Raw genomic sequence first — 21,639 nt, 5'->3', positions numbered from 1 at the left:
GGTTCAGCAGCTATATCATCCTGCTAGAAAAGTGGGGAACCAAACACTTACATATATCAATTCCTGCTTTTCAAAACTTTGGCACACCAAAACAAATAAGCACTCAAAATTAAATTAAATTCAACCCTCAAGTTTCACTAATATCACTGGAACCCTGGTGGCATCATAGTGAAGAGCTCGGCTGCTAGTCAAATGCACCAGTCGCTCCTTGGAAACTCTACGGGGCAGTTCTATTCTGTCCTATAGGGTCTCTATGAGTCGGAACCGACTGGACGGCACCTAACAACAATATCACTTAGTAGAGGTAACTTAATGTTAATTGTCTAACTGCATGTTAATACATGGAAATACAGGTTGCTGGTTTCATAAAAATATCTACTTGGATCCTGCGTGTTGTATCTTTCACGCTATGTATATGATATATCTGTTTAAACATGTCTTGTATTGTTGTAAGAAATTATTATTATAAAAGAGTTTAACTAAAGTCATCTTACTAGTTAACTTATTAATTACAGTGGTTTTTTGGATACCAATAACAAAAAAAAAGTATACTCTGGGAAAAAATACATAGTTATAAAGGTAATACAAGCCAATGCTCAAACTACAGAAGGATGAACCCCATTCTTTTTTTTTAAATAATTTTTATTGTGCTTTAAGTGAAAGTTTACAAATCAAGTCAGTCTCTCACATATAAGCTTATATACACCTTACTACATACTCCCATTTACTCTCCCCCTAATGAGTCAGCCTGCTCCCTCTTTCCAGTCTCTCCTTTCTGACTGTTTTGCCAGTTTCTAACCCTCTCTACCCTCCCATCTCCCCTCCAGACAGGAGATGCCAACACAGTCTCAAGTGTCCACCTGATACAAGTAGCTCACTCTTCATCAGCATCTCTCTCCAACCCATTGTCCAGTCCCTTCCATATCTGATGAGTTGTCTTCAGGAATGGTTCATGTCCTGGGCCAACAGAAGGTTTGGGGATCATGACCACTGGGATTCTTCTAGTCTCAGTCAGACCATTAAGTCTGGTCTTTTTATGAGAATTTGGGGTCTGCATCCCACTGTTCTCCTGCTCCCTCAGGTTGTGCTCCCTGTCAGGGCAGTCATCAGTTGTGGGCGGGCACCATCTAGTTCTTCTGATCTCAGGATGATGTCTCTAGTTCATGTGGCCCTTTCTGTCTCTTGGGCTCATAGTTATCGTGTGACCTTGTTGTTCCTCATTCTCCTTTGATCCAGGTGGGTTGAGACCAATTGATGCATCTTAGATGGCTGCTTGTTAGCATTTAAGACCCCAGACGCCACATTTCAAAGTGGGATGCAGAATGTTTTCATAAATAGAATTTATTATGCCAATTGAGTTAGAAGTCCCCTTAAGCCATAGTCCCAAACCCCTGCCCTTGCTTCGCTGAACTTCGAAGCATTCAGTTTATCCCGGAAACTTCTTTGCTTTTGGTCCAGTCCAGTTGAGATGACCTTCCCTGTATCGAGTATTGTCCTTCCCTTCACCTAAAGTAGTTCTTATCTACTAATTAATCAGTAAATAACCCTCTCCCACCCTTCCCTCCTCCCTCCCTCCCCCCTCTCGTAACCACAAAAGAATGTGTTCTCAGTTTATACTATTTCTCAAGAACTTATAATAGGGGTTTTATACAGTATTTGTCCTTTTGCATCTGACTAATTTCACTCAGCATAATGCCTTCCAGGTTCCTCCATGTTATGAAATGTTTCACAGATTCCTCACTGTTCTTTATCTATGCGTAGTATTCCATTGTGTGAATATACCATAATTTATTTACCCATTCATCTGTTGATGCACACCTTGGTTGCTTCCAGCTTTTTGCTATTGTAAACAGTGCTGCAGTAAACATGGGTGTGCATATATCTGTTCCTGTAAAGGCTCTTATTTCTCTAGGGTATATTCTGAGGAGTGGGATTTCTGGGTTGTATGGTAGTTCTACTTCTAACTTTTTAAGAAAACGCCAGATGGATTTCCAAAGTGGTTGTACCATTTTACATTCCCACCAGCAGTGTATAAGGGTTCCAATCTCTCCGCAGCCCCTGCAACATTTATTATTTTGTGTTTTTTGGATTAATGCCAGCCTTGTTGGAGTGAGATGGAATCTCATCGTAGTTTTAATTTGCATTTCTGTAATGGCTAACGATCAAGAGCATTTTCTCATGTGTCTGTTAGCTGCCTGAATACCTTCTTTAGTGAAGTGCATGTTCATATCCTTTGCCCACTTTTTGATTGGGTTGCTTGTCATTTTGTGGTTAAGTTTTAACAGAATTATATAGATTTTAGAGATCAAGCGCTGGTCAGAGATGTCATAGCCGAAAATTTTTTCCAAATCTGTAGGTGGTCTTTTTACTCTTTTGGTGAAGTCTTTAGATGGGCATAGGTGTTTGATTTTTAGGAGCTCCCAGTTATCTGGTTTCTCTTCGTCAGTTCTAGTAATGTTTTGTATTCTGTTTATGCCTTGTATTAGGGCTCCTAAGGTTGTCCCTATTTTTTCTTCCATGATCTTTATTGTTTTAGTCTTCATGTTTAGATCTTTGATCCACTTGGAGTTAGTTTATGTGCATGGTATGAGGTATGGGTCCTGTTTCATTTTTTTGCAAATGGATATCCAGTTATGCCAGCACCATTTGTTAAAAAGACTATCTTTTCCCCAATTAACTGATGCCAGGCCTTTGTCAAATATCAGCTGCTCATATGTGGATGGATTTATATCTGGGTTCTCAATTCTGTTCCACTGGTCTATGTGCCTGTTGTTGTACCAGTACCAGGCTGTTTTGACTACTGTGGCTGTATAGTAGGTTCTAAAATCAGGTAGAGTGAGGCCTCCCACTTTCTTCTTCTTTTTCAGTAATGCTTTACTTATCTGGGGCTTCTTTCCCTTCCATATGAAGTTGGTGATTTGTTTCTCCATCACATTAAAAAATGTCATTGGAATTTGGATCGGAAGTGCATTGTATATATAGATGGCTTGTGGTAGAATAGACATTTTTACTATGTTAAGTCTTCCTATCCATGAGCAAGGTATGTTTTTCCACTTATGTAGGTCCCTTTTAGTTTCTTGCACTAGTACTTTGTAGTTTTCTTTGTATAGGTCTTTTACATCTTTGGTAAGATTTATTCCTAAGTATTTTATCTTCTTGAGGGCTACTGTGAATGGTATTGATTTGTGATTTCCTCTTCGATGTTCTTTTTGTTGATGTAGAGGAATTCAAGTGATTTTTGTATGTTTATTTTGTAACATGAGACTCTGCCAAACTCTTCTGTTAGTTTCAGTAGTTTTCTGGAGGATTCCTTAGGGATGAACGCCATTCTTACTGAAACACTTTTTCCTCAGCTTTCATAACACCTACTTCCCTCAGTGTTTTCCTGATAACTCTCCGGCTGTTCTTTCTCAGTCTCTTTTATGGGTTTCTCCTACTCTGTTCAAGCTCTTAAAACTGGAGTTCTCCAGGTCAACCTTAATGACGTGGATGGAGTCAAGCTTTTGGGGCCTTCATGTGCTGATGTGGCATGACTCAAAATGAGAAGCCACAGCTGCAAACATCCATTAATAATCAGAACCTGGAATGTACAAAGTATGAATCTAGGAATTGGAAATCATCAAAAATCAAATGGAATGTATAAATATCAATATGCTAGGCATTAGTGAGCTGAAATGGACTGGTATTGGTCATTTTCAGTGGGACAATCATACGGTCTACTATGCCAGGAATGACAATTGAAGAGGAATGGCGTTGCATTCATCATCAAAAAGAACATTTCAAGATCTATCCTGAAATGCAACACTGGCAGTGATAGGATAATATCCATACACCTATAAGGAAGACCAATTAATATGACTATCATTCAAATTTACACATCAATCACTAAGGCCAAAGATGAAGAAACTAAATATTTTCACCAACTTCTGCAGTTTGAAATTAATCAAACATGCAATCAGGATGCACTGATAATTACTGGTGATTGGAATGCAGAAGTTGGAAACTAAGAAGGAGGATCAGTAGTTGGAAAATATGTCCTTGTTGACAGAAACAATACCAGAGATGGCATGACTGAATTTTGCAAGACCAAAGACTTCTTCATTGCAAATACCTTTTGTCACCAACATAAACGGCAACTATACACATGGACCTCACCAGATGGTATACACAGGAATCAAACAGACTACATCTGTGGCAAGAGACGTTAGAAAAGCTCAATATCATCAGTCAGAACAAGGCCAGGAGCCAAATGCAGATCAGACCATCAATTATTCATATGCAAGTTCAAGTTGAAACTAAAGAAAATTAGAACAAGTCCATCCCACCTGTATTTAGAGACCATCTCAAGAACAGATTTGATATGTTGAACACTAATGACCAAAGACCAGACGAGTTGTGGAATGGCATCAAGGACACCATACATGAAGCAAGAGGTCTTTAAAAAGACAAGACAGAAAGACCTAAATGGATGTCAGAAGAGACTCTGAAACTTGCTCTTGAACATGGAGTACCTAAAGCAAAAGGAAAAAATGATAAAGTAAAAGAGCTGAACAGAAGATTTCAAAGGGTGGCTCAAGAAGACAAAGTAAAGTATTATGACGACATGTGCAAAGACCTGGAGATAGAAAACCAAAAGGGAAGAACATGGTCAGTATTTCTCAAGCTGAAAGAACTTAAGAAAAAAATTAAGCCTCGAGTTGCAATACTGAGGATTCTATAGGGAAAATATTAAACAACACAGGAAGCATCAAAGAAGATGGAAGGAATACAGAGTCAGTATACCAAAAAGAAGTGGTTGATACCCAACCATTTCAGGAGGTAACATATGATCAGGAACTGATGGTACTGAAGGAAGAAGTCCAAGCTACACTGAAGACACTGGCAAAAAACAAGGCTCTGGGAATTGATGGAATACCAATTGAGATGTTTCAACAAATGGATGCAGCACTGAAGTGCTCACTCATCTATGCCAAGAAATTTGGAAGACAGACACCTGGCCAACCGACTGGAAGAGATCCATATTTACGCCTATTCCCAAGAAAGGTGATCCAATTGAATGTGGAAATTATCAAACAATATCATTAATATCATATGCAAGCAAAATTTTACTGAAGAGCATTCAAAACTGACTGCAGCAGTGTATCAACAGGGAACTGACAGAAATTCAAGCCAGATTTAGAACAGGATGTGGAACCAGGGATATCACTGCTCATGTGAGATGGACCCTGGCTGAAAGCACAGAATACCAGAAAGATGTTTACCTGTGTTTTATTGACTATGCTAAGGCATTCAACTGTGTGGATCATAACTATGGATAACACTGCAAAGTATGGGAATTCCAGAACACTTAATCGTGCTCATGAGGAATCTCTACATGGATTAAGAGGCAGTCGTTTGAACAGAACAAGGGGATACTGCACAGTTTAAAGTTAGGAAAGGTGTATGTCAGGATTGTATCCTTTCACCATACCTATTCAATCTGTATGCTGAGCAAATAATCCAAGAAGCTGGACTATATGAAGAAGAACACGGCATCAGGATTGGAGGAAGACTCACTAACAACTTGCATTATGCAGATTACACAACCTTGTTTGCTGAAAATGAAGAGGACTTAAAGTACTTACTGATTAAGATCAAAGACCATAGTCCTCGGTATGGATTACACCTCAAGATAAAGAAAAATTCTCACAACTGGACCAATAAGCAACATCATGATGAATGGAGAGGGGACAGAGGTTGTCGAGGATTTCATCTTACTTGGATCCACAATCAACACCCAAGGAAGCAGCAGTCAAGAAATCAACAGATGCACTGCATTAGGCAAATCAGCTACAAAAAATCTCTTTAAAGTGTTGAAAAGCAAGAATCTCACCTTGAGAACTAAGGTGGGCCGGACCCAAGCCATGGTGTTTTCAATCGCCTCATATGCATGCGAAAGCTGACAATGAATAAGGAAAATGGAAGAAAAATTGACGCTTTTGAATTGTGGTGTTGGCGAAGATTATCGAATATACCATGGACTGCCAAAAGAACAAACAAATCTGTCTTGGAAGAAGCATAGCCAGAATGCTCCTTGGAGGCAGGGATGCTGGGACTATGTCTCACATACTTTGGACATGTTATCAGGAGGAATCAGTCCCTGGAAAAGGTAAAGTAGAAGGTCAGTGAAAAAGAAGAAAACTCTCAACACGATGGATTGGCACAGTGGCTACAACAATGGGTTCAAGCATAGCAACAATTGTGAGGATGGCACAGGACCAGGTAGTGTTTTGTTCTGTTGTGCATAGGGTCACTAAGAGTTGGAACTGACTCAAAGGCACCTAACAACAACAATAGGTCGCTTTATGGCTCACATTATAATCTCCCATCTTGCCTTATCATTCACTATTCCCTCTGAAGGTGTTCCTATCCATGCACAAAGATGTAAACACAATCTATACTCTAACAATACCTAAATTTATACTACAAGCCCAAACCTCTGCTTTCTTTTCTGTAGCTCCACCACTATATAAAACCTTTTCTCTAGACTTCTACATCTTGCACCCTGTGACTTATTCCAGACATTTGAGATTAATCCTGGGGTACCTCCTTCCTATATTTAATCTATCACTAAATCCCCAATTATGCACTGAATATGTCCAATTCTCTCTTGCTACTGATATCTCTTGATCCATGTCACCACCATGTCTCACCAGCACTATTATTGCTATAGGGCACATCCTTCCCATTCTCCTCTCCAACAATCAGTGAGGTCATTTAAAACAAAACCAAGTCCTATCACAACTCTGATTAAAAACCAATGATTTCCCATTGTACTTTAGAATAAAATTCAAACTATTAAGCCTTGTATGTTCTATCTGTGCCTCTCCATCTTCATCCCATGTCACTTGCTCTCCTTTCTGCACTAGGCCATACTGATCTGCCTTCAGTTCTTCCAGTAAACCAAGATCTTCACTGCTTTTGCACATGCTAGTCTCTCATTTTCCTTGCCTAACTAACCCTAACCCATCCTTCAGGCCCCAGTTCAAATATCTCTTCCTCAGAAAGGCCACCCCTAACTTCCCAAATTAAAATAGTTCCCTCGTATAATCGTCTCCCAGAACATCCTTTCCTTTTCTTCATATCACTCATTACTATTTATAGGAGTCCCTGGATGGCGCAAATGGTTAAGCGCTCAACTACTAAACAAAAGGTTGGCAGTTCAAACCCACCCAGAAGTGCCTTGGAGGACAGGCCTGGCAGTTTACTTCTGAAAGGTCATTCTGAAAGGTTACAGACCTAAAAATCCTATGGAAAGCAGTTCTATTCTGCACACATGGGGTCACCATGAGTAGGAATCATCTTAACAGCAACAACAACTATTTGTAAGTAATTCTGTGTGTGTGTATCAATGTCTGGCTCTTTAACTAAACGGTAAGATCCACGAAGAGAGGGACCATGTCTGTCTTTGTCACCACAGCATAGCCAACATTTTGCATAGTATCTGGCACGTAATACCAACAAAACAAAACAAAACCCATTGCCATCAAGTCAATTCTGACTCACAGTAACCCTACAGCAATCCTACACCTTTTAATAGGTGGTCTATAAATACTCCAACTCATAGTGACACTACAGAGATCCTATAGCACATAATAGATGCTCTATAAATATTTGCTGAATTAATTAATTAGTAAATAGTCCGCTTCACCACCAAGACCACATTCCCAGGCCCTGGAAGCAACCACTGTAACAGTTTCTTTTTTATCTTTCCAGATAAAAGAGTGCAGACATGAACATATTTTAGCATATTTTTCCACTATACATTGTTACATTTCAATAAATCAAAAATAGTTTTAAAAAGCAGAAGCAGAAAAAGGGCCTTAATAATTAAAATATACTGAAGATTGTTGAGAATTTGACTAGAAAAGTAAATATTACAGAATGAGGCCATTAATACGAAAACCTTCAACACTTCATCAAATGAGCATCTATTATGCACCAGATTTCTGTGCTTCATGATGGAGTTGGCTCATTTCAGTACAGATTTAACAACAGCATTTTTTCACAATTTATGATAAGGTTTAAGAGGCAGTTGATAGGAAAGATCTCTCCAACAACACTGTAACTATGTTGCTTTTCTTGTTAGGTGCCCCCGAGTTGGTTCCTACTCATAGTAACTCTACATACAACAGGACGAAACACTGCCCGGTCCTGTGCCATTCTCACAAATGTTACTGTGTTTGAGCCCATTGTCGCAGCCATCATATCAATCTATCGTGTCGTGGGTCTTCCTCTATTTCACTGACCTTCTACTTTACCAAGCATAATGTCCTTCTCCAGGAACTGTCCCTCCTGATAACATGTCCAAAGTACACGTGACAAAGTCTCCCTATCCTTGCTTTGAAGGAGCATTCTGGCTGTACTTCTTCCAAAACAGACTTGTTCGTTCTTCTGGCAGTCCACAGTATAATGAATATTCTTCCTTCCCCAATACCATAATTCAAAGGCATCAATTCTTCTTGGGTCTTCCTTATTCATTGCCCAGCTTTCACATGCATAGGAGGTGACTAAAAATACCGTGGCTTCGGTCAGGCACACCTTAGTTCTCAAGGTGACAACTTTGCTTTTCAACACTTTAAAAAAGTCTTATGCAGGAGAACTGCCCAATGCAATACATTGTTAAATTTTTTGATTACTGTTTCCATGGGCGTTGACTGTGGATCCCAGTAAAATGAAATCCTTGACAACCTCAACCTCCTCTCCATTTATCATGATATTGCTTATTGGTCCAGTTGTGAGGATTTCTGTTTTCTTTATGGTTGAGGTGTAATCCATACTGAAGGCTGTGGTCTTTGATTTTCATCAGTAAGTGCTCTAAGTCCTTTTCACTTTCAGCAAGCAAGGTTGTGTCATATACGTACCTCAGGCTGTTAATGAGTCTTTCTTCAATCCTGATGCCCCATTCTTCTTCATATAGTCCAGTTTCTTGGAGTATCTGATCAGTATACAGATTGAGTAGGTATGGTGAAAACATACAACCCTGATGCACACCTTTCCTGATTTTAAAACATGCAGTATTCCCTTGTACCATTTGAATGACTGCCTCTTGGTCTATCAACAGGTTCCACGTGAGCACAATTAAGTGTTCTTGAATACCCATTCTTCACAATTTTATCCATAATTTGTTATGATCCACACAGTCAAATGCCTTTGCACAGTCAATAAAACACACGTAAACATTTTTCTTGTATTCTCTACTTTCGGCCAAAATCCATCTGACATCAGCAATGATATCCCTGGTTCCATGTCCTCTTCTGAATCCAGCTGGAGTTTCTGACAGTTCCCTCTTGATGTTCTGCTGCAACCATTTCTGAATTATCATCAGCATAATTGTACTTGCGTGGGATATTAAAGATATTGTTCAATAATTTCCACATTCCACTGGATTGCCTTTCGTTGGAATGGGCACAAATATGGATCTCTTCCAGTCGGTTGGCCAAGTAGCTGTCTTCCAAATTTCTTGGCATAGATGAGTAAATGCTTCCGGCACTGCATCACTTTACTGAAACATCTCAACTGGTGTTCCATCAATTCCTGAAGCCTTGTTTTTCACCAGTGCCTTTAGTGCAGCTTGGACTTCTTCCTTCAATACCATCGGTTCTTGCTCATATGCTACCTCTTGAAATGGTTGAACATTGACCAATTCTTTTTAGTATAGCGACTCTGTGTATTCCTTCCACCTTCTTTTGATGGTTCCCGCATGGTTCAATTTTTTGCCTATACAATCCTTCAGTATTGCAATTCAAGCCTTGAATTTTTTCTTCAGTTCTTTCTGCTTGAGAAATGTCTTCCCTTTTGGTTTCCTAATCCAGGTCTTTGCGCATGTCATTATCATACTTTTTTTTTAAGCTGCCCTTTGAAATCTTCTGTTCAGCTCTTTTATTTCATTTCTCTCCTTTGCTTTAGCTATTCTGTGTTCAAAATCAAGTTTCAGGGTCTCTCAAATAACTATAAATTTGTTAATTTTTATTACATCAAAAAATAGAAATATTTTCTTTAGAAGTACTAAAATAACTGTACTTTGTCATTTACGTAGGTGTTAAGTACAAGTTTTAAATCATCTTACTAAAAATTTAATAGTCCCATTTTCAAATGACGAAGAAATGCAGGTTTTGCTCAGTATTTATAATATTAATTGTAGTTAACTGAAAAGTCTGCAATTTTTTTTCAGCAAGCTGATAGTTTCATGTTTATTCAAGTTAATGTTGGCTCAATATAAAACATACGGGACCTCAACTATTATTTTAATCATATTTTAATTCACTGCATTAAAAACTTTTTAAAACACACATACAAGTAAAACCACTTCTTCATTTTTTCCATGCACCTAAAAGAAATTTAAAGTTCCCCTAGTAAGGTCAACATCTGGGGAAACCTCTTAAGAACTATTCCCCAAATGACTGCTTCATGGTATAAAACACAGGCTGTATAACCTGAGGAAGTTGATACAACATGCACTATTGCTCAAAGACTCACAGTGGCACTGCTAAACTCTGCCATGCTATTACCTTAATTAATGCTTCACCAAATGAATAGAGTGAAGAAAAAAAAAAAAAAAAACACTAAAAGTCAGCATTTAAAGAAATGATGAATTCTTGATTTCGATATTAACAGAGGAAGACAATAAATTTATTCCTACTCTCAAATTGTCTTGAATTCAAGATAGCCACATGTCAAGACATAAATGGATGGATGGGTAAAGTCCTAAGAAACTAAAATGATTAAGGAATCTATTGATTGCGGTATGTGGTAAACTATAACTGAGGGTTATAATTCTTCAGTACAGAAAGGGTAATACAAAAGATAGATTTTATTATGAAAGGTATATCCTACTTGAACTTGTCCCCCAAATTTCAGAATTCTAGAACAAAGAGAACACCAACTTAAATATAAAGTAATTTAGGAAAAACAAAATATTTTAAGGAATAGGTAGAAAACTTGCCAATCTTACTATAAAAAGCAGTACAAAACTCAAAGTATGACAGCCTGAAGAAGAATTTGGATGATTTTTACAGATTTTTTTGGACTTAAAAAAGTAATCTGGTGATTTTTGGGAGGGGATATAAAACAGCAAACTTTTTAAGGTATTACAAAGGATAGTAATAAATTCTCAGGAAGCATTCTTTGAGGTGGTTTAAAAACATAGGTTTGAACCTAACATGGGAAATATAGAGCTCACATTATAATCTGCTGAGAAAAAGGATTTTGGTTAGAAGAAGTAGAATAAAAAGAAAGAAAAGCAGCAGCTGCAGCAGCAGCAGAAGAGAGCCCGAGAGGCAATCTACTTTTCAAATTAAAGTGAGTCTGCTGCTCAGAATTCAAACCGGCCTTGTGTCCTTAAAGTAGTAGCAATTTCCAAGTTTGGGGAGCTTTTAACAATTATGCTTCTGTTTGAGGGGGCATAGTAATTAGATACTTAAGAGTCTTGACTTATTTAACCTGCCTTTCTATTTTCCCCACTGCCACAGGTAGCTGTGAGGCTTACGCAGATTTCTCTTCATGCGTGTCCTGGTTAAGCTTTCTGTGCTCTCTTTTGTATAGACAAATAAGCAGAATCTGAACATCTTCACAACTTCTCTAAAGTGGCAAGCTGGGTAGTTTCTTCTTAAAAAAAAAAAAAAAAACTCACAAATTCATTTCATTCCAATGTGGAAATTTAAAAATTCTTTATTTATATATATATTTAAAGAAATACTAAGTACCTTTGACCCTAACGAATACTCAGGTTTTCTAAGTGTCTCGAATAAAGTTATTGCTTGTTTGACTTGCTATGTCACAGGATTACCGATTAATTTTCCTGAGAAAGAGTAGATCATGAAGAATCTATTCCAAGGTTTGAAAATATTTCAGATCAGTTTTAGACAGCAAAGGTGCTGAGGTTAAATCAGACTGCACAAGAGTAAACAATTACTTCAAAGAGACATCGGTTGAGCTACTGATGCTACTTTTGCTGAACTCTACAGGAAAAGGGCAGGTGTTAAAAACAGGGAAGGGGTCCCAAATCACACCTGAGGTTACAGGTTACAGCGACTTACTGACAAAATTTTACAGGGACCTAGCCAGATAATGACAAAACCAAAACCAAACCCACTGCCCGTCGAGTCGATTCCAACTCATAGTGACCCTTGTAAGGACAGAGCAGAACTGCCCCATAGTGTTCCTAAGGCTGTAAATCTTTATTGAAGCAGATTGTCACATCTTTCTCCCCAAGAGTGGCTGCTGTGTTTGAACTGCTGACATTTTTGGTTAGTAGCTGAGCACTTTAACCACTGCACCATCAAGGCTCCCTAAGGTAATGACAGTGAGATATAAACTGACTGTATGATTAAAACGCAAATGCCTGCTGATGCCGCAGCTCACTACTGAACGTTGTTCTCATCTATGGACTGATAAATTTAAAAAATTTGATACTTTAACCAACTGTGCCAATTTCTTACTTTAAATATGTATTAAGGCATATTAATTAAGCTATTTAAGGTATACTTACATAACAGTTAAACAACGTCTGAAACATCTTTATTTTAAAGATGTTTATAACTTGTTAAAGTATTATGCCTGAATAATGCTGCTTAGAAGTAAAAATAATTTCTGCCTGTTCTTTCAGGGGTCCAAATGCAAATTCATTCCCTACACCTTGTCTCCTTGTTTTAGTTTCGTTTTCCCCATTCTCTGTCTCACTTGGGAACTTATAATGTCAATCTTTCAGCTAATGGTTCGACCTTCTCTAGTTAGCATCTGCACATGGCAGCTGCAGCAGAAACACTGACACTTTACTGATGACAGTAGGGGCGGTGCCATCTTTGCGCATTAGCACCATCCCAGAGAGGATGAGGGCTGGAGGTTCCAGCCTGCAGGAAACAGGAAAGCAGGAGAAACACACAATGACACACATTAATGTGATCAGGGGTGGATTAGCCAATAGGTAAGGTAAGCACAGTGCTTACCTTGCTTACTAGATGATCTATAGTGAAGAATTTTGTAATTTTTCACTATATCGAAGAGTCTGCTTTCTAGGTATGGCTGGCATCTGTCCCTCTCCCAACCCCACAGCACCTTCCTACAGAATCAAAAGCTCTTTCCAAAATTTACAACCCCTGACTGGTGGATGACCCAGCTAGCAAGGTAAGTATGGGCTTATTTGTGCTTACTTACTAATCTGCAGTGAACAATTTCACATGGGTTTCACCACATTAGACCTGGTAAGATGATCTGGTAAGTACCACCCTTACCTTGCCTATTGGATAAGCCACCCCTGCATGTAATGCTGCTAGGCAGGGATGGTTTATTCAATAAGCAAGGTAAGCACAGGCTTAGTTATAATCTACAGTGAACAATTTCACTACAGATTAGTAAGTAAGCCTGTGTTTACCTGTTTGCTGGGTCATCTGTCCCTCTCAGGGATTGTAATTTGAAAGGGGGTTCTGATTCTATAGGAAGGTGCTGTGGGGTTGGGAGACAGACAGATGGCAGCTATACATAGAAGCAGAATCTTTAATGTGGTGAAAAGCACAGTGCTTACCTTGCTTATTGGATAATCCGACTCTGTCTAGGTAGCTACAGCCCTAAGAATAGGTCAGAAAAAGCAAATTACTAGTAAAGCTAAAGCAAGGAAATTTTCTTGATGCATTAGTTTTTATAGCATTTGGTTACAAAGACAAAGTTCATTTACGTTCATCGCTCAATGGCAATGTTTTTCTACATCCATATTATTTTTTGTAATACTTGAATATTGATGCAACAACCTAGTATCAACTGACCTTGAACAAGAGCCCATTAAAGATCACCAGGTCCTGCTTGAACCAGTAAAAAAAAAAAAAAAAACACCAAACCATTTCCATCGAATCGATTCTGACCCATAGTGATCCTATAAGACAGAGTAGAATTGCCCCATAGAATTTCCAAGGAGCGCCTGGTGGATCTGAACTGTCAACCTTTTGGTTAGCAGCTGTAGCACTTAATCACTATGCCACCAGTGTTTCCAGTAAACCAAAAAACAAACTCGATGCTGTCGAGTAGATTCCAACTCATAGTGACCCTACAAGACGGAGTAGAACTGCCCCATACAGTTACCAAGGAGCACCTGGTGGATTCAAACTGCAAACCTTCTGGCTAGCAGCCATAGCTCTTACTCACTATGCAACCAGGGTTTCCAGGTTTCCAGTAGTCAGCGTCAAATATCACAGTGAGGTAATTCAACTCAAATAGAGATTATTTAAATGTTATGACTTGGTGAATACAGCAGTGATTTACTTTTTGGCACTAATGGCATAGAGAGGACAAGCCTTCCTATTGTTTGTTCCATTTCAGGTTCAGTGAGTCAGATCTAATACTGGAAAATTTCATAAAACACATTAAATTCTTCCATTATCTACACTAGTTCTCAGTCATACATTAACTACCTTTATGAAACTGGATTAATTCTTTCAAAAACTAAGATATTACTGTTTAATAGTCTAAAGATCCTTTTATCAATTCAAAATAATTTTATCCCTATATGTATCAAAAATAACATTTTTGTATTAGCTCAGTTTTAGAATCCATTTTCTCAAGTGATAACATGAAAAATTACGTTGTTGCTTTGTTGAAAGGCAAATACTAAAACAAAGTCTTATTAACATTGGATTTTCCCATTATATAAAAATGGCTAACAAGTACTGAGGACTTAGTGTATGCAAATGCTGGAATAAAGCTTTGGCATGTATTATGTCCCTTAATCTTTACAACAATCTGAAATTAGGCGTTATTATTACCCCATTTTACCAAAGACTCACAGCTAATTACATCATTGGAACCATGTTTGAACTCAGGTTTAATGGGCTTCAGAGGTCAAACCACTGGCCACTTGGGTAAACTGCTTTCACTTCATTCTTCCACTGCAATTCAATGCAGATAACTTGCAGGAAATGATTTGGTCCAAATAGCCACAAGGATTACTCAGGCTAGCCCCCTTCCAAGCATGAAGTACCAATAGGTAAGGAACACTAGATTAAACTCCAAGATGTATTCCATAATCAAATGGCCAAGGGAACAGACTTCATTTCAAGAAAAACAAAATATTCAGGGTTAATTAACAAGCAAATGTACCAACATTATATTGAGGTATTTCTAGATTTTATTTTAAAATTTGTTGTTGTGTGCCTCCACCTTGACTCTGCCCTGTAGGGTTTCCTAGGCTGAAATGGGAGCAGATTGCCAGGTCTTTTCTCCCACGGAGTGGCTGGTGGGTTTGAACTGCCGACCTCTCACTTAGCAGTCGAGCACTTATTATGCCACCTTGCCTACATTCCAGTCTTTAAGTTATAAAAAGAATACCAAGCTTCCGAAGAGACAAATTTAGCAAAAACTTATTGGTAAATAAAGGAAAAAACAATCATTTTCTGATAGATGAAAATATAAGGGTAATTAAAACTTTATAAATCTCAGTGTACACAGTAAAATAATAGCGCAGCCATTGTTGTGTCACAAAAATAAACAAAACTGTCATAGGTGGAATGAATCAAATAATATTGAGTTTTTCCTACCAATTTGTTCTTCAACCACACTGTTGTGGTTGTTTGGCTTCTCCAGGCTTTTGATCCAACAACATGACTAAACAGTATTTACTTCATAGGTTAAATAACACACAAAACAAAATCCAAAATTTAAGAATTGGTGATGGGTTTGTTCAGAAACCTCAGCTTCCTGCCCAAGAGGAGAAACTGTTGTTGACTGCTGTTGCTATTAGGTGCCATCGAGTCAATCTCCACTCATAGTGACCTCACGTGACAGAAGAGAACTGCCCAATAGGGCTTCTTAGGCTATAGTCTTTACTGGAGCAGACAGTCAGGTCTTTCTCCCAAGAAGCCACTGGGTGGGTTCAAACCCTTAGCCTTTAGGTTATCAATAAAGCACTTAACCGCAGTTGCACCCGAGCACCTATTATACGCCCAGCGCTGAGCTGGGTATTTTGCATACATTATTGGATCTAAACTTCATACCAGCCCTATCTTAGACAATGTCATCACCTTCCTTCCGTAGCTGAGGAAACTGAAGCCCAGGGAGGTTAATTAACTCACTTAAGTAAGGAGCAGAGCTAAGACTCATCCAGATTTGTCTGACTTCCTAGGCATCATGTTTTCCCCTAAATTAATGTATGAAATTACACAATTTTTTAAGCTTAACTCCTTTCTCTTCAAAAGACCACAGGAAAGGTAAAGGTTGCATATGATGAACATAACCACAGTCACTGAATTATAACACAAAAATTGCTGAATTGGCAAAAGTTTTGTTATACATGTATTTTACCACAATTTAAAAAAAGAGACCACAGGAAATTTAGCTTTAGAGAACTTTCTAGGCAGGGGCACAGCCCAGGCCAAGAAAGGGAAACCCCTCACAGAGCCAGGCAGCTACTGTAACTGGGGAGGCAGTAGGGCCTGTGGGGGACACCAGAGGCCTGGGTGACCTCTGGCGACCTGGGTTGTTTCTCATTTGTTTGCTACCACTGGGGAATGGGAACTTGTAGCCAGGCTCTGACCGTCATGGATGCACAGGCAGAGGATGACATCTGGCTTCTGTATCATGAAAAAGGCTCAGAGGCAATATGGTGACTCTCATCTAAACACACTGAGGAGACTTGTCAGTTTATATTTTGCTCTAGTCACTGTTCATGAACACAACAAGAAACAACTGTAGGATTCAGAGAGAGAACACTTTCTTACAGAAAAGAAAAAGATGTTTTGAAGAAATGTTTATGGGATTTCAATTAGATGGAGAAACAAGTTCTGTGAAATGAAAACAAATCAACAAAAGCTATCACACACATCAGGAGGTCTACATTGATAGAGATCATCTGAAAAGCATATTGGAATACGATGAATAAAGACAACTCTGAATCTTTGAAAGTATGGAGTGAACAGCTGCAATCTAAATAAGCAGAGCTCCATTTAAGGACAAAGGTGGAAATTCAGCAGGTGAAGAGGAATTTAAATCCAGCTTCATCAAACTGGGAGGTGGGAAAGTCGCGCTGTGATCTGAAGATACGTGGTTTGGAACAAGAGCTGGAACTTAGGAGGAAGCAATGAAGCAATCTCAAAATACAGCTACAAAAATCCAAACAAAGGCATCAGTCTCAGGAAGAGGATCTGAACGGCAGATATCTCCAAAGATCAAGTTTTTCAAGTGATAATATGCAACATTCATACAGGAAACTGAAGAGAGAAATGACTAATTTACATATGTAACTTTAGTGCAGGCTGAACTATGAGAACACTAATAACCCCAGCTGCAATCAAAAAAGCCTCTGCCCCAACAGAATGCGTTGAAGACCTGGGGAAGGACAGTACAAAACGGCACGTGATGCATTTTACTGCGTGCAATATTCAAGACATTCCTCCTCTCTCACCAAATACAAACCTGTTTGTAATAAATACCACAGCTTCCCCTCTACCAGGAAATATAAACACTTTATGATAGACAGCAATTCTGCAATCATGGACAAATGAGAGGTCCATTCCTAAAGATGGCACACACTTTCAGGAACACAACTTCTATGGCAAAAATTGTATGGAAGACAATCTGTGAATGTTCCCAAGTCCTCCTAACCACGTGAGGTAGCCTGGGGGGAAACTAGGAGTAAAACTTTGCCTTTGTCTCTGCGTTATTTGGATCAGCATAATCAAAACTGCCTTTATAGGAATTAATTTGGAAAAGATTCATATCTGCAGATAAGGACATGGGACTCCTCCAGTGGTTCCCCAAGAAATGTGTGTAACAAACTAAAAGTGGAGTTAGATTAAAAGTTTGTAGAGTTCTTTACTGTGTGTGTAAAAAAAAGCATATACTATACCTTAAAAATTACCTTTAAATTATACTGTATTTCCTTCATCTCTGGTATCTGTGTTCTCAAGAGTGGTGGGCTGTCAATCACCCAATGTCAACTTATCTCTTTGACCTCAAAACAATTATTTAAGGCATAACCACTCTTCACAGACAAATCATCATCTATTAACAGTAATTTACTAGATGGGTTCCTGGGAAGTTTTTTTCACATCATTGTTTTGTTAAACCCAGTGTTCCATGATAGAAACCATTAAAACAACACCTTATCACCTGTGTCCTTAAGCATGCTTTCAGAGTATAATGACATATAATTTTGCTTTAAAGACCAAAAGATATACAATAAGGTAACATGCAAATTAATGGAAATGATAGGTAACTATATTTTAAGGGGGAGAATGAAAAGCAAGAGGCTAGGCATTTGGTTTCAGCAATCCATGGGGAAGGGCTTCATTTTAACCATATCCCTCATGATCTTGAGTATTTATGATGAAACTTCAAATGTCTAATACTGTTAATACATTCTCCCATATAATGAAGTATAACATATCCTTCAAATTCGGGTGAAAGCTGATTAAGGAGAGATATTTAACCTTGAAAAGTAAAAGCACTAAAATATAGCTTAAATTGAATAGAGAAAATAATTTCAAAAGCATAAGCTTCATGTGTTCATGAATTTAAGGGCTCAAATAAATAGGCCCTAATTTTTTTAAATCTTAATAATAAATAAAGGTTAGCTACAACCTCCAGGAGTCCCTGGGTAATGAAAATGGTTAAGCATGCGACTACTGGCCGAAAGGTTGGCAGTTCTAACCCATCCAGAGGTACCTCAGAAGACAGGCCTGGAGATCTCCTTCCAAAAGGTTATAGCCATGAAAAACCCTATGGAGCAGCTCCACTCTGCACACATGGGGTCACCATGAGTCAGAATAGACTTGATGGTAACTAACAACAACAACAAGCTATGACCTCAAGGTACAGGAGCCAGAGAATTTCTAGGAACTAAGAGAAAAGTCACATCCACACTAAGACAAATCCAAAGATTTAATTTGATCTCACACTCCCCAAATCACATTATAGTGGACTCAATGCTCTGAGACTCCATGAGCTAATACAGTCTTCTCAGAACTACAGAACAAGCAATTAGGCCTCAAAAGCAACGCTCTAAACTGTAGACCTTATATTAACGTTAGAATAATAACTTTGATCAAAGTTATCAAAAGTTTTTAAAAATGGGGGTGGATAACCCCATGCCTTGAAATTAAAGCATACAGTGGTAATTCTTAACTATTTAAATTTAAATAAATAAATAAGAAAAGAAAAAAGAAACTACATTTCATTGAAAATCCAAGGAATTAAAACTTCAGAATTATCTAAAAGAACCAAAAAATATACTTATATTTTCTTCTCTAAAGTAAGATAGTCTTGTATGATACAAATCTATTAAAAAAAAAAATTTTATCAATAAGTAGGAAATCTATCTTGGCATATGGTATCTAGATTCAAGATAGTTCCAAACTACTAATATAAATGGAGTATGTTAGACATATAAAACATATAATTACAAACAACTCATATATTATTATAAACAGTTAAAGTTTCAGTGACAGTTCAAAATTCATATGGTATTTTAGCAGAATATCTAACTATCCTGCTAGTATTAAAAACTGTCCTGGGATTAATTCTGCACAATGCCTGGTGATAAATCAGTCTGTGTAGACATATTTACCACATCCCACTAACGTTTTCTGTGTATCATCCATTTCATCTGATCCTATTAATTTCAAAGCGTGTGCAATATCTATTCTAACAAGGGAGCCACAATCCTAATTTAGAAATGTGAAGCTCATATTGGTTTGCTTTGTTTCTTAAGATAGCAATTGCCATGGCTGGATGAAAGATATTCCCACTAAACTAATAAATAAAATCAGTGAAGGAAATGTACCATTAAAGTATCCAAAATACAGGCCTTCAGTGCACACCCCATAGCTAGTAGTACCTTCTGAACTATACATCAAGGCCCTTGATGTCTTTCTGAGGTTTAACTTGGCATTCAGCTGACTACCCAGAGATTCTGCAGTTTCCTGCCAAATAAAGGACAAACAACCCAACTGGGTATGGGGTGCTACTTGCTGCTGTTTTTGTGGCAGATTGCAACATTCTTTGTTCACAAAAGAAAGTGCCTGACATTTCTGGCTTAAGACCTTTTGAGCCTAATAAATAACTCCATTTCTTATGACAGAGGTTTCTTTCACTGATGGATTTATTAAATAAATAAGTAGTTCATCAGTTTACAGAATGTGTTATTTCACACAATTTAATATGAAAGAACTAGCAGGTGGTACTATTGAGAACCATCAGTAGTAGGAATTGTTTCATAGATGACCAACTTAATCTACCTTTGGAACGTTGCCATCTTTTATAAGGTTTTTCCACATAACACATTCAAAGTTTTAGTGCCCATCTACTCAGGGTGTTTATGAAATCCTTGTGCAACTTTAAACTTGACCTATCCCACTGAACTATATTTTATAGGACTGTGTTAAAACTGCTGTGTATTCATCCAGACCACATTCTTTAAAGGAACTTCGAGCCAGGATCATGAATGCAATTTATGAAATCACTCGGCAGCAGCTGGAGAATGTTTTCAATGAGGTGGAAAATCAGACTGAATGTTGAATCACCAGAAAATGGTGGTTATGTTGAAGTCTATAAATTTAAACCGCAATGTTAAAGTCTTATGCACACTGATTTAAGTCATTTTTTTTTTCTGTCACAAGTACAACAAAGATTAAGGTTTAAAGTTAACATGGAAACTTTTAAAAACACCCAGAATGGCTATAATGTTATATATTTCTATTAGAAACTTTACTATTTTTCTCTTGTTAAAAGGCTAATAGCAACTCCTAAGAAAAATGTTTTATAGCATCCTAAAAAGGCTAAAATACATTTTAGAGATACTGGCTCCCCAATTGACTTGGATCATTTTTTTTTTTTAATTTCACTATTTATAAAGACACATATTTGAAAGCAAATGATTTCCCAATTGGTTGTGAAAGAAGGAGAGAAATTACCAGTATGAGAAAGAAGAGATTGGTTTACATGTTAAAATAGAACATGGCTAGATACAATGCTGGATCCTGGGACAGAAAAGGGGCATTGGTGGAAAAACTGGTGAAACCCAAATAAAGTTTGTGGTTTAGTTAATAGTATTGTACCAATGTTAATTTCTAAATTCTGATAAATCTACAATGGCTACAGCTGTTAATGTTAGAGGAAGTGGGCTGAAGGGTATAAAGAAAGTTTTGTAGTATCTTTGAAACTTCACAAATCAAATTCCAAAATAAAAAAGCTTACAAAATTTTTTTAATGGGATGAGAATATTGGTAGCTTCTGTAATCATTTTCTTCTCTACCTTTCCTATACTCACTGATTGTGACAGATTGTAGTTTCCAAAGTTGGCCACAACATCTCCCATCCCACTACTCTTTACCAATATTTCCTCCATTGCTGTTGCTGCTGTTAGCTGTCGTCGAGTTGATTCTGACCCACGGTGACCCCACATGTGCAGAGTAGAACTATTCCATGGGGTTTGCAAGGCTGTTTTCTGAGGTATCTCTGGGTGGGTTTGAACCACTGACTTTTTGTCTATTACTTGAGCAGTTAACCGTTTGCGCCACCCAGGGACTCTCACTTTCTCCATTAAAAGCTGGTATTTATTTCTCCACACCTTTGAATCTGGGCACACCCTGTGACAACTCTGATCAACAGAGTATAGTG

The 21,639-nt window shown here is 38.0% G+C and overlaps 1 protein-coding gene and 1 pseudogene across 5 annotated transcripts in view; one reads left to right on the top strand and one right to left on the bottom strand.

The window, feature by feature from the left end:
* UMAD1 (UBAP1-MVB12-associated (UMA) domain containing 1) overlaps positions 1-21,639 on the bottom strand; it is a 244,243-nt gene that overhangs the window by 153,749 nt on the left and 68,855 nt on the right. The gene's annotated exons all lie outside the window — the stretch shown is intronic.
* LOC100664067 (5-azacytidine-induced protein 2-like) lies at positions 16,881-18,263 on the top strand (annotated as a pseudogene).

This window comes from Loxodonta africana, chromosome 8, assembly GCF_030014295.1.
Source record: "Loxodonta africana isolate mLoxAfr1 chromosome 8, mLoxAfr1.hap2, whole genome shotgun sequence".
NCBI classification, from domain to species: domain Eukaryota; kingdom Metazoa; phylum Chordata; class Mammalia; order Proboscidea; family Elephantidae; genus Loxodonta; species Loxodonta africana.
This window is presented reverse-complemented; position numbering and strand designations above follow the sequence as displayed.